The 10,547-nt window shown below is 46.7% G+C and overlaps 1 pseudogene; it reads left to right on the top strand.

Moving 5' to 3' along the window:
• The first annotated feature begins 1,101 nt into the window (after window positions 1–1,101).
• The window catches only part of LOC146870815 (acidic mammalian chitinase-like), an 87,699-nt pseudogene continuing 78,253 nt past the window's right edge, over window positions 1,102–10,547 (top strand).

Here is a 10,547-nt window from a genome sequence, read left to right as displayed (position 1 = left end):
GCCTTTCACCGAAGCGGGCCTGGTTCCTCATGTACGGCACCCGAGTGCCCCCGGGCGGCCTCCTGGTCAATGATAGTGGTGGTGCCCAGCCGGGACATACCCTCTTTCAAGGGCCTGGGGGCTGGACTGCTCCTACTCACCGGCGCCAGCCACCAACCTGTTCAGTTTGAGCCTAAGGTGACAACTGCAGTGAGTGTGGAAGACGCGCACCTGTCAGGTTGATTCATTTTGCTTTACCACCTCATCATTAGTCGCATGGAGTAAGTGACAACTGTTAGACGTGGTCCGCTGGATTGTGAATCTTTGCTGCATGTGTGGTCTGCACTGTAATCACTGTGCCTGAGTCACCACTGAACTTCCCTTATGGGGAAAACTGACAAAACTCAGCTGCGCATCACGTTCGAACAACGGAAACCTAGTAAACCGATACGTGGGGCCACATCGGACTCCGAGTTGGACGCTCCTGCTGTGGCCTCATCCTCACTGGGGAAGACACTGTCGGGGATACAAGTCAGTCTTCAGTCTATAGATGGGAAAATTGAGGCCCTTAACGGTCGCGTGGACCACATGTCAGCTAAACTAGACAAACAAGCCACAAGAATAGGCGAAGCCGAACAACGTATATCGGATACGGAGGATGGCCTTAAGCAAGTGGCCTCCAAGGCACTGGATATGGAGAAGGTTCTTGCCGTCATCCAGGCCAAGAACGAGGACCTTGAGACTCGGTCCAGGCACAACATCCTGCGCATAACGGGTCTACCAGAATCAACGAATGTGGTCCGGCTAGAGACATATGTCGAAAACATGATTTGCGACATTTGTAGCGCCAAGAATCTCTCTCAGTTACTTATTGTGGAAAGGGCTCACCGCTCCCTGTCGGTCTGTCCGCCCTCCGGGGCTCCACCCAGACCGATAATTGCGCGGTTGCTGAATTTCAGAGACAGCGACTCGGTGCTAAGCGTCTCTCTCCAAAAACGCACCATCACCTACTAGGGCAACACGGTGGCATTTTATCCTGATTTTATGAATGTAGTTCAAGTGGCAAGAACAGAGTACCAGCCAGTGAAAAAGATTTTGATCACAGAAAACGGACAATACGCCATGTTATACCCGGCTCGGCTGCGTATTGGGACAGACAACAAAGCCAAGATCTTCACTAACCTAAAACAGGCCTTGGATTATGCAAATCCCTCCGCCGTAAGAAAAAGACTGCTCCCAATGCCTCCGACGACAAAATTTAAGGTTCCACGTATGATGCATTGTGCCCCACCTATTTGCCTTTTCTAGTAGTAGCTATTTCTTTTTACAGCATTGTTCGCAGTGATTTCCTGTGCTTGATGCGGGCTGTTTCTGCTGCCCTATGCTTGCATAGTTGTATCCTTTTTTATGTACATCTGGTGCCTTCCCGAGACAGTGCGGGTGATATATTGCAAATGTAATGTTGTTTAAGGATGGTTGGTCTAAGGAGCGCACGTTATATCAGTCAACTCCCCTGTCAACTAGGGAGTAGGTTGCGCCACAGCATTCCCCAATGGGTGTGCCCGATATCACAGTTAGCACATGTTTAACTCTGTTGGGGTATGTGTTAGTTTAAGGGATGGCTTTGGCAAGTTGGGTATGCTAAAATGGGTGGGGGTGGGGGGTTTGATTCCTGACCAAGGGGGTTTGTTCATTGTGATTGACTTGATGCTCTGGTCATGGTATATATGTCCTGGTACGTTATCACACGGTTGGGTATTCACTTTGCTAATGTTCCCCACTCTCAATGGCGACAGTGAGCGATAAATTGACATGTTTAATGTGTAATGTTCCTGAGCTTAACTTCCCCAAGATAATTGAGCAGGTTTTCGGCTATATGGACAGGCATGGGATTCAGATTGCTCTCCTACAGGAGACGCACCTTACTAAGGTGACTGAGGCCAAGATTGCTTTCAAGTGAGCTAGGTATAAACTTGCCCCGTCTTATTCCTCCTATGCCAGAGGCGTTCTTATCCTGTTAAAGCGTGGTTTTTTATGTACACCGATAAAAACGTACACTGATGACGAAGGGCGTTGTGCTATGGTACATGGCAAGCTGGGGGTCACGCTACTGACTATTGTCAATGTTTATGGTCCCATTGCGGACGAACCTGATGTGTTTGCAGCATAATTAATGTATTACGGGATTGGCCAGATGCTGAGATAATGGGGGGGGGAGTGATCTTAACACACACTTAGACCCGAGCTGGGAGAAATCCAGTCAACAGGGTGGTCGCACTCCTAGGGCTGCCCAATGCATTAGAGATGCCATGTTGGAATTCAAGTTGATAGATGCTTGGCGACTTCACAGCTTGGATACACTGGAGGGCATGAATGCCGCTCCAGCATATGGTAGCTGGTCCATGCTGGACTACTGACTGCTAAGCGAGGGGGGTGAATGCCTGGGTTACGGAGATAGAATCTCTCCCTCGTATATTATCCGATCACAGTCCAGTTAGGCTTGCTGTCAATATATCCCCACCAACACTCATCGCCCATTTACCTGGAGATTCCATTCAGAAGCCCTATTGGACCCCATTTATGCGGACACTATTAGGAAACAAATTGATCACTTCGATTTAAATGTAGGCACTGTGGATAGCGCTGCTACCCTATGGGAGGCCATCAAGGTCACTATAAGGGGAGTCTGCATTAGTACCACAGCGGTTAGTCTCAAAGATATCAGGGGACAACATACGAGGATAGAGCAGGCATTATTGAAGCTTGAAAAAGACTATGCCACAAATCCTGGTACAACCACACTTTCTCATATTCACGAGTTGGTTTTAGAGTACGACGAAATGGCGGAAACTGAAATACGATACCTCTCTAGAAAACACGTTGCCTGTGCATATGGTAAAGGAGGTCGACCAGGCCATAATTTAGCTACTAAGCTGAAATTCTGTGCTGATGCAACCCATCACCAAAATCGTAGATGAACAAGGTGGGGAACACTATACACCACAGGCCATAGTCGGGCAATTTCATGACTGTTATGCCACCATGTACAAGTCATGGGGGAGCGCGGACTCTCTGGCTTTGGGTGAGTACCTCTCAGACATTGCATGCGCATGGCTGTCGAACGGCCACCGTGAATATCTAAATCAGCCAATTTAGGCGTCTGACATTCAGGCGGCAATACGCTCTTTACCGAATAAAAAAGCTCCAGGGCCCGATGGCCTCACGGCAGAATTTTATAAAGAGTATGCCGAGCTACTAGTACCCCATTTATTAGAAGTTTATAGCGAGGCACATGAAACTGGATGACTCCCACCGTCGCTCAGACAAGCTTTGATTATCACTTTACTTATAAAGGACAAGTCGCCTTCTTCTTGCGAGTCATACCGTCACTTATCCTTGATTAATTTGGATGCAAAAATACTAGCCACAATTCTTGCCACCAGACTCCAGCCGTTAATACCCTATCTGGTCCTAACGGAAAAAATCTGGTTTCATACCGTAACGATCCACGTCCCATAATTTACGTACCATATTTGTGATGTTCTATTTCCTGGATCCTGCTCTCCCCGCGGCTGCTGTGATGTTGGATGCAGCGAAAGCATTTGACTCCATTGAATGGTGTTACATGTTCTGGATCCTAATTAGGGAACCACTAAGTGACCTATATCTCTTTTTGTGTGGCCACAATTGGCTCAAATTTGTCATCAACCCAACATCACTGTTATACAAAGCAATGAATCACAGAAATGTATGTATCATTTTATCAACGTGATATTTTTTAATATTTCTATATACAAAATATTTTTTTAGTTAAATAATTTTTTCATTATACAAGAAGTTCATTCATTTTGGTCGGAAAGTTAAATACAATACACATCAAGAAATGTGAATAAATACATCACCCCACAAAGGCCATCAACAAAACATTCTCACCATTCAAACCTACTCAGACGAACTTACACACATACATAAAAGGAGAGATTCAAACATAGGGGAGGTCCAGTATTTGTGTGAAAGGGACAGATATTGGGATTGTAGATCAGATAGATCGCACCCATCAAATGTCTCTGATATGTTTTTCTCTCATGGACCTCTCAACAATTGCATTGCTGGGCTACGCGCGTTTCGCTGGATCCGTGATTAGGCCACTTTCCTCAGGACCATAAAAAGTTAAAAATGAATCTCAATTTGACGAGGCGGGGGGTAATCTGTGAAATAATGAAGCAAATCAGTAACAGCGAAAAATGGGTTTGACATTTAGAGACTTAATTTTTCAAGACTGACTATATCCATAATCTAAAAACCAGGTACTTATATTTTATATCATCCATTGTGCACCAAAAACCTGTGATAGATAGACCAAAAAATTCCATATCATGCCATCCTATCAACATGCACCTAAAGTAAACAGCCCAAGTTTGAAATAAAGAACACACCAAGGTGGCAAAGTGTTTAATACATAGTGAGGCAAGCATTACATCATATAGCTATACCACACAGGATCTTTATTGACTGAGTGAGAAGTTTTGAAGGTATGTGATTTGCAGCGTTATCGCGCTAGCTACCATGAAGTGCAAAAAGGTTTGTCTACCTATGGCTAGCGACCACTGGTGATTAATTTAGATGTATATCCGGGGTAGGTTTGTATGAGTAGGTTTGAATGGTGAGAATGTTTTGTTGATGGCCTTTGTGGGGTTATGTATTTATTCACTTTTCTTGAAGTGTATTGCATTGTATTTAACTTATCTACCAAAATGAATTAACTGTTTGTATAATAAAAAAATAATTTACCTAAAAAAAAGTTTTGTATAAAGAAATATTAAAAAATATCACGTTGATGAAACGATACATAGATTTCTGTGATTAATTGCTTTGTATAACAGTGATGTTGGGTTGATGACAAATTTGAGCCAATTGTGGCCACATGAAAAGAGATATAGGTTCCTTAATTCGTTTTTTTGCTTCCCCCTCCTCTTGGACCTTCAATTAACTAGGGGGTGTCTTTTGTTCACAGTCACATGTTCTGGATCCTACAACACATGAGGTTTGATCGATAATGACCCCTCCTAGTTTGGAATATCCGTTGGTGTGGTCTGCTGACCCAGTTAAGTACTTGGGTATCTGGGTACACCGGGATCATGAGGTTTGTAGTTAAAGAAAATTATAGGAGAGCATGTATGGCCCTGGAGCAACAAGTGGACAGGTGGACGGCGCTGCCTTTATCATTGGCGGACCGCTCGCTATCATAACAAGCATTGGCATAGCCAATAGGTCTCGCCTTTGGGACCTTATAAGTGTTTAGCCATGCAACACTTGATGTTGTTGCACCAAGGATATTGTGCTGGATAACTAAACACTTATAAGGTTCCAAAGGCGAGACCTATTGGTTATGCCAATGCTTGTTTTAAAGGAGCGGCCCGTGCAGTTAAGAGCGGTGATGCTGTGAGGTGGAGTGGGGGCGGGGAGGACTCGACAGACGATGACAAGGGAAAAATAATTATTTAATTTTTCCTCGTTGTTTCTGTAGAGACCACGCCCTACTGCTCTTAACTGCATAGCTCATGGCCGGCCCTTTGGAGACTGGTGCACTTGTGTACTAGATACACTCTAGTGTCCCACAGCAATCTTCTTTCCTTGACATCAAACTAGAAAAGAACAAGGAAACTATTAAGGCAGAGGAGGGAAGGATAATCTTCGCCAAACTGGCTTTATAAAATCTAAGCCTCCTGTCCCATGTGTGTGGGAGAGTTTGCATTCGAAGGCAGGACCAAAGGCTCTAATAATTTAATTAGGTTCCAAGCCAGTCATTCATGTCCTGTAATACATAAATTATAGGCTTGTACTCAAAAGGTCTAAAAGGAGATTCATAAGACCAGTCTGCTGCTTTCATAACATTCTGCACGCAACCACAAGTCACAAACGCTTTTGATGCCATAACTCCCCCACCCTCCAGTTGGAATAGCACCTAAGCCAGATACACCCTAGCATTAATAATCTGAACCGACTAGCAAAGGTGGATGTAGAAATAGGTGTACAGAGCTTCTTCAAAGAAGTTAAGATTGAGAGACTGAAAGATGTCTGAAAGCAGTCTGGGCTTCGTATGGTCTAAGGCATTTAACAACGCATAATTTGCCATCATTAGCATAACTCGAGTAAAACACAGGAGTCAGAAAAGCGTTAGTGTGTCTATTGCAATTTCTGTATTCACATCCAGAGTGTCCACACCCCACACCTTTTGAAAGAATATCAGACAAAAGAAAAGTCAGTTTGGCTGACAGTTGCTTCAGATTGATTGAAAACGTGAATGTAAAACCTCTTTAACACATCCCAGAAGATGGATATTTGAGACTTTGATGGAACCTTAAGATGGATGGGACCGACATGGTGCACTTATCCGGTGGGCTGGGAAGGAGGGGGCCGGTTTTGGGGCAGTGGGAGCCAGTTTTGTTACTGTGGGGCGGTTTTGAAGGGATGCTACAACATCGGACCCCAGTAACAAAAGTAGCAGTGCTGGGGGCCGGGCCAACAAAATTGCCACTGGTTCCCAGTCCGGCCCTATGTAAGGCTCTGTGGCTCTTACAATGGTGAAAGGCACGCGCAAGCTCTCACGGGCAAAACAAGTCCCTTGTGAGCATTTAAAAACATGAGGTTCAGGTACTCAGATATGACTCGCACAGGCCACCACTGCGCCGGTGGCAGAGTAAACAGCTCCAGGCCCAGCAGTTAAGGAAGGTATCAAGTAAAACAAAAATAGACTTACTAACAAGGCGGGGCGGTGCTGCATTAATATTATTGCAGTGGCCTTCACCAGCACTTCGCGGCGCAGCATTCCATCGGCTGACATCGGGAGCAGGCGAGGCAAGAAGGCCAAAGTGAACGCGAGCCGGTCGGCCCGGCCTGACTCAGCAAGTGGGGAATAAGGGCGCGATTCTACAGCCCGCCCTGAGGCTGACAGCCAGCGGGATGCTGCAGCTGCTGCCATGGCTAGTGAGGATTGACAGCCCGACGGCGTTACAAAATTGCCACTGGTTCCCATTCCAGCCCTATGTAAGGTTCTGTGGCTCTTACAATGGTGAAAGGGACGCGCATCAGTAGGGAAGAGCAAGGAAACGCTGTGTGGTTAAACCAGGCTCGCTCATGCGCTCCCAAGCTCTCACGGGCAAAACAAGTCCCTCGTGAGCATTTAAAAACATTAGGTTCAGGTGCTCAAAAATGACTCACACAGGCCACCACAGCGCTGGTGGCAGAGTAAACAGCTCCAGGCCCAGCATGTTAAGGAAGGTATCAAGTAAAACAAAAATACACTTACTAACAAGGCGGGGTGGTGCTGCATTAATATTATTGCAGTGGCCTTAACCAGCACTTCGCGGCGCAGCACTCCATCGGCTGACATCAGGAGCAGGCGAGGTAAGAAGGCCAAAGTGAACGCGAGCCGGTCGGCCCGGCCTGACTCAGCAAGTGGGGAATAAGGGCGTGATTCTTCGGCCCGCACCGAGGCTGACAGCAAGTGGGATGCTGCAGCCGCTGTCATGGCAAGCGAGGATTGACAGCCCGACGGCGTTAGCAGCGCCCAGCGCTGCTCTCGCCATGCGAGGGCTTTTTACATGTGCACGCGTACGGAGGGACAAAGATGGCGTTGGGCTGTCCACATGCACGTGCAGCTGTATGTGGACAGCCCGACGCCATCTTTGTCCCTCCGTACGCGTGCACATTTTGAATTGATTGCAAAAAGCCTTCGCATGGCGAGCAGCGCGGTGCGCTGCTAATGCCAGGCGAGACCTAAAAATTATAGTATTACCTCATTTTTTTATACCTTTTTGTAACATCCCTATAAAACTAACTAAACAATTTTTTAACACGATTCGGTCTTCATTACTGCGATTAATATGGGGAGGCAAACAAGCTAGGGTGGGTTGGACTACGTTGACGTTAGATTATGCCAAAGGAGGCTTCTGCGCACCAGACCTCTACATATATTATCTCTGCGCACAGACGCAGTACGCGTATTATTGGTACAACCCCCACACCTTCACTCCTCATGTGGCAGCGGAGGATGGTGATGCGCACCCAGTCCTGCTCTCTGGCATACTTTCACACTCGCAGAGAGGCACGCCCAAGCACGAAATGAATGCGTTAGACACCACCATTGCCGCATGGCACGCTATTGGGAAACTGGCATCCAAGCTACCAATTTATGCTCCGGCACTACCACTGGCACATCATGCAGCGCTCTCGGTGACGCAGGAGGAAGGCCCGATGCCTTCGCTGCGTGAGGTTGGTATTGATACGATGCACGATCTCTATCCTGATGGGAGTTTCGTCACGCCTGAGGAGCTTCAATACATTACTAACCCAACTATGCTATTCCAGTTCACTTTGCTCAGACTGAAGCTAGCTATAAAAACACACTATATTACATTTCCTGCTGAACCACCCTCTTTGCAATCACTGCAGTTGCTACTGGTTGCACCCACAAGACGCAAGCTAGTACCTAAATTGTATAGGGCGGTGCGAGATGAGGTTACTGGTGTAGATAGAGGTCTGGTCTGCTGGAATGACAGGCTTACTCCTCCGCTGCTTCCATCCGACTGGGAGCGCATTTGCAACCTCACTGGCTCCCTCACTCCAAATGGCAATCTGCGGATTATCCATTTTAAATATATTCATCAAGTGTACCACACACCCCTTAAATTACACAGGTTGGGCCTTCGAGACACAAGTAAATGCAAGCGCTGCGGCCAGATAGATGCAGACTTCTGGCATCTGGTGTGGGAGTGCGGGCTTGTGTTTAGTTTTGGGAAGACGTAGTGCAGCGAATACAGTCCATGTCTGGGACCTCATTGCAATGTGTACCTCAGGTATGTCTATTATGTTAGGTACCTCTGCTGAAAGGGACCATAGGCAGATTCATACAAATTGTACTGCTGATGGCAAAGAGTTGGGTGGCACTGACATGGGAGGGTACTCTGGCCCCCCGTGCAGACCACTGGGTCAAAGATTTGGTGTATTGTAATGAAAACCTCGGACTCTACGCAGAAGAGCTTCCATCGTCTTCTAAGCCCAAGGACATTTGGGAACCTTTACGTGGGAGTGCGGGCTTGTGTTTAAGTTTTAGGAAGATGTAGTGCAGCGCATACAGTCCATGTCTGGGACCTCATTGTAATGTGTACCTCGGGTATGTCTATTATGTTATGCACCTCAGCTGAAAGGGACCATAGGCAGTTTCGTACGAATTGCACTGCTGATGCCAAAGCAACGGGTGGCACTGACATGGGTGGGTACTCTGGCCCCCATGCAGACCACTGGGTCAAAGATTTGGTGTATTATAAGGAAAACCTCGAACTCTACGCAGAAGAGCTTCCATCATCTTCTAAGCCCAAGGACATTTGGGAACCTTTACGTCAATTCCTTCGCATGCAGGCCCAGGACAGTTTGTCGACTAATAAAACGTGATGTTAATGTTTTTGTGTCCTCTATTAACATGATGATGTTACTGTATATTATACGAAGCCCAAGTCAGGATATGGCGTGAGGTCAGTCAATCACATGATGTTTTGTTGTTTGCCTGATGTTTGCATTGCCCTGCAGGGTAGCAATGCTATTTATGTTTGTATGAAAATTCAATTTAGAGATTTTTTTAAAAAAAGCTAATTTTATGTCGCATTTTGCCATTTGTGCCGTTGCGCCCGCGGTCACAACCAGTGACATGCCCACATCAACTGACGAATATGACACAGTAGCCTCCCTTCCATCCATGAAATCATTACCAGAGCTCCCTTCTGGCCATGACAAATGCTGATTTATTTATTTGTCAGATTTATATAGCGCATGGCTGCCACAGCAATGGGGCGTCCCAGCGCGAGCAAAGACAATAGAGTCACTGGAATGAGAGCAGTTTAGGAGTGCACCGGAAAGAGCCAGGTCTTAATGGCTTTACGAAAAGCAAGATGATTCTGAATCCTTCTGATCGGAACCGGAAGCAAATTCCAGAGTTTCGCCGCAAGACTGCGGAAAGAGCGGCCTCCGGCTCTAGCTCTCAGAACACGAGGGATACTAACTAAATCTTGATCAGCCGATCTGAGGGAACGCCGCAGCACATAGAACTGTAACAAGTTGGACAGACCCAAATGAGCCTGTTGAGTCAGAATCCTGTGCGAAACACAGAGAGCCTTAAACTGCATTCGCTTTTCAACAGGCAACCAGTGTAGCTTGGGCAAGACATGGGAGACTGAACAAGATCTCGGCAGTGCCACCAGAATACGTGCAGCAGCGTTCTGGATTCTCTGCAAGCGCCTAATACAAGACTTATTGGCCCCAAGATAAAGAGAATTACCATAATCCAGCCTAGATAGAATTGTCGCTTGGATAATGGTCTGACGCACCCTGGGGGGGAAAAAAACAAGCAGAGGCTTCAAGCCACGCAGCAGCCCAAAACAGGTCCCTGACACGGCTTTTGATTGTGTATCGAAAGTGAGCCCACTATCGATCTACACACCCAGGTTCTTAACTGCCTCTTTGGGCGAAGGGGCTGGTTTGAGGCTCTCTGGCCAACACTGCTCGGACCATAA

Source organism: Triturus cristatus, chromosome 1_1, assembly GCF_964204655.1.
Source record: "Triturus cristatus chromosome 1_1, aTriCri1.1, whole genome shotgun sequence".
NCBI classification, from domain to species: domain Eukaryota; kingdom Metazoa; phylum Chordata; class Amphibia; order Caudata; family Salamandridae; genus Triturus; species Triturus cristatus.
Note: the sequence above shows the minus strand (reverse complement) of the source record. Positions and strands in the feature narration are given on the sequence as shown.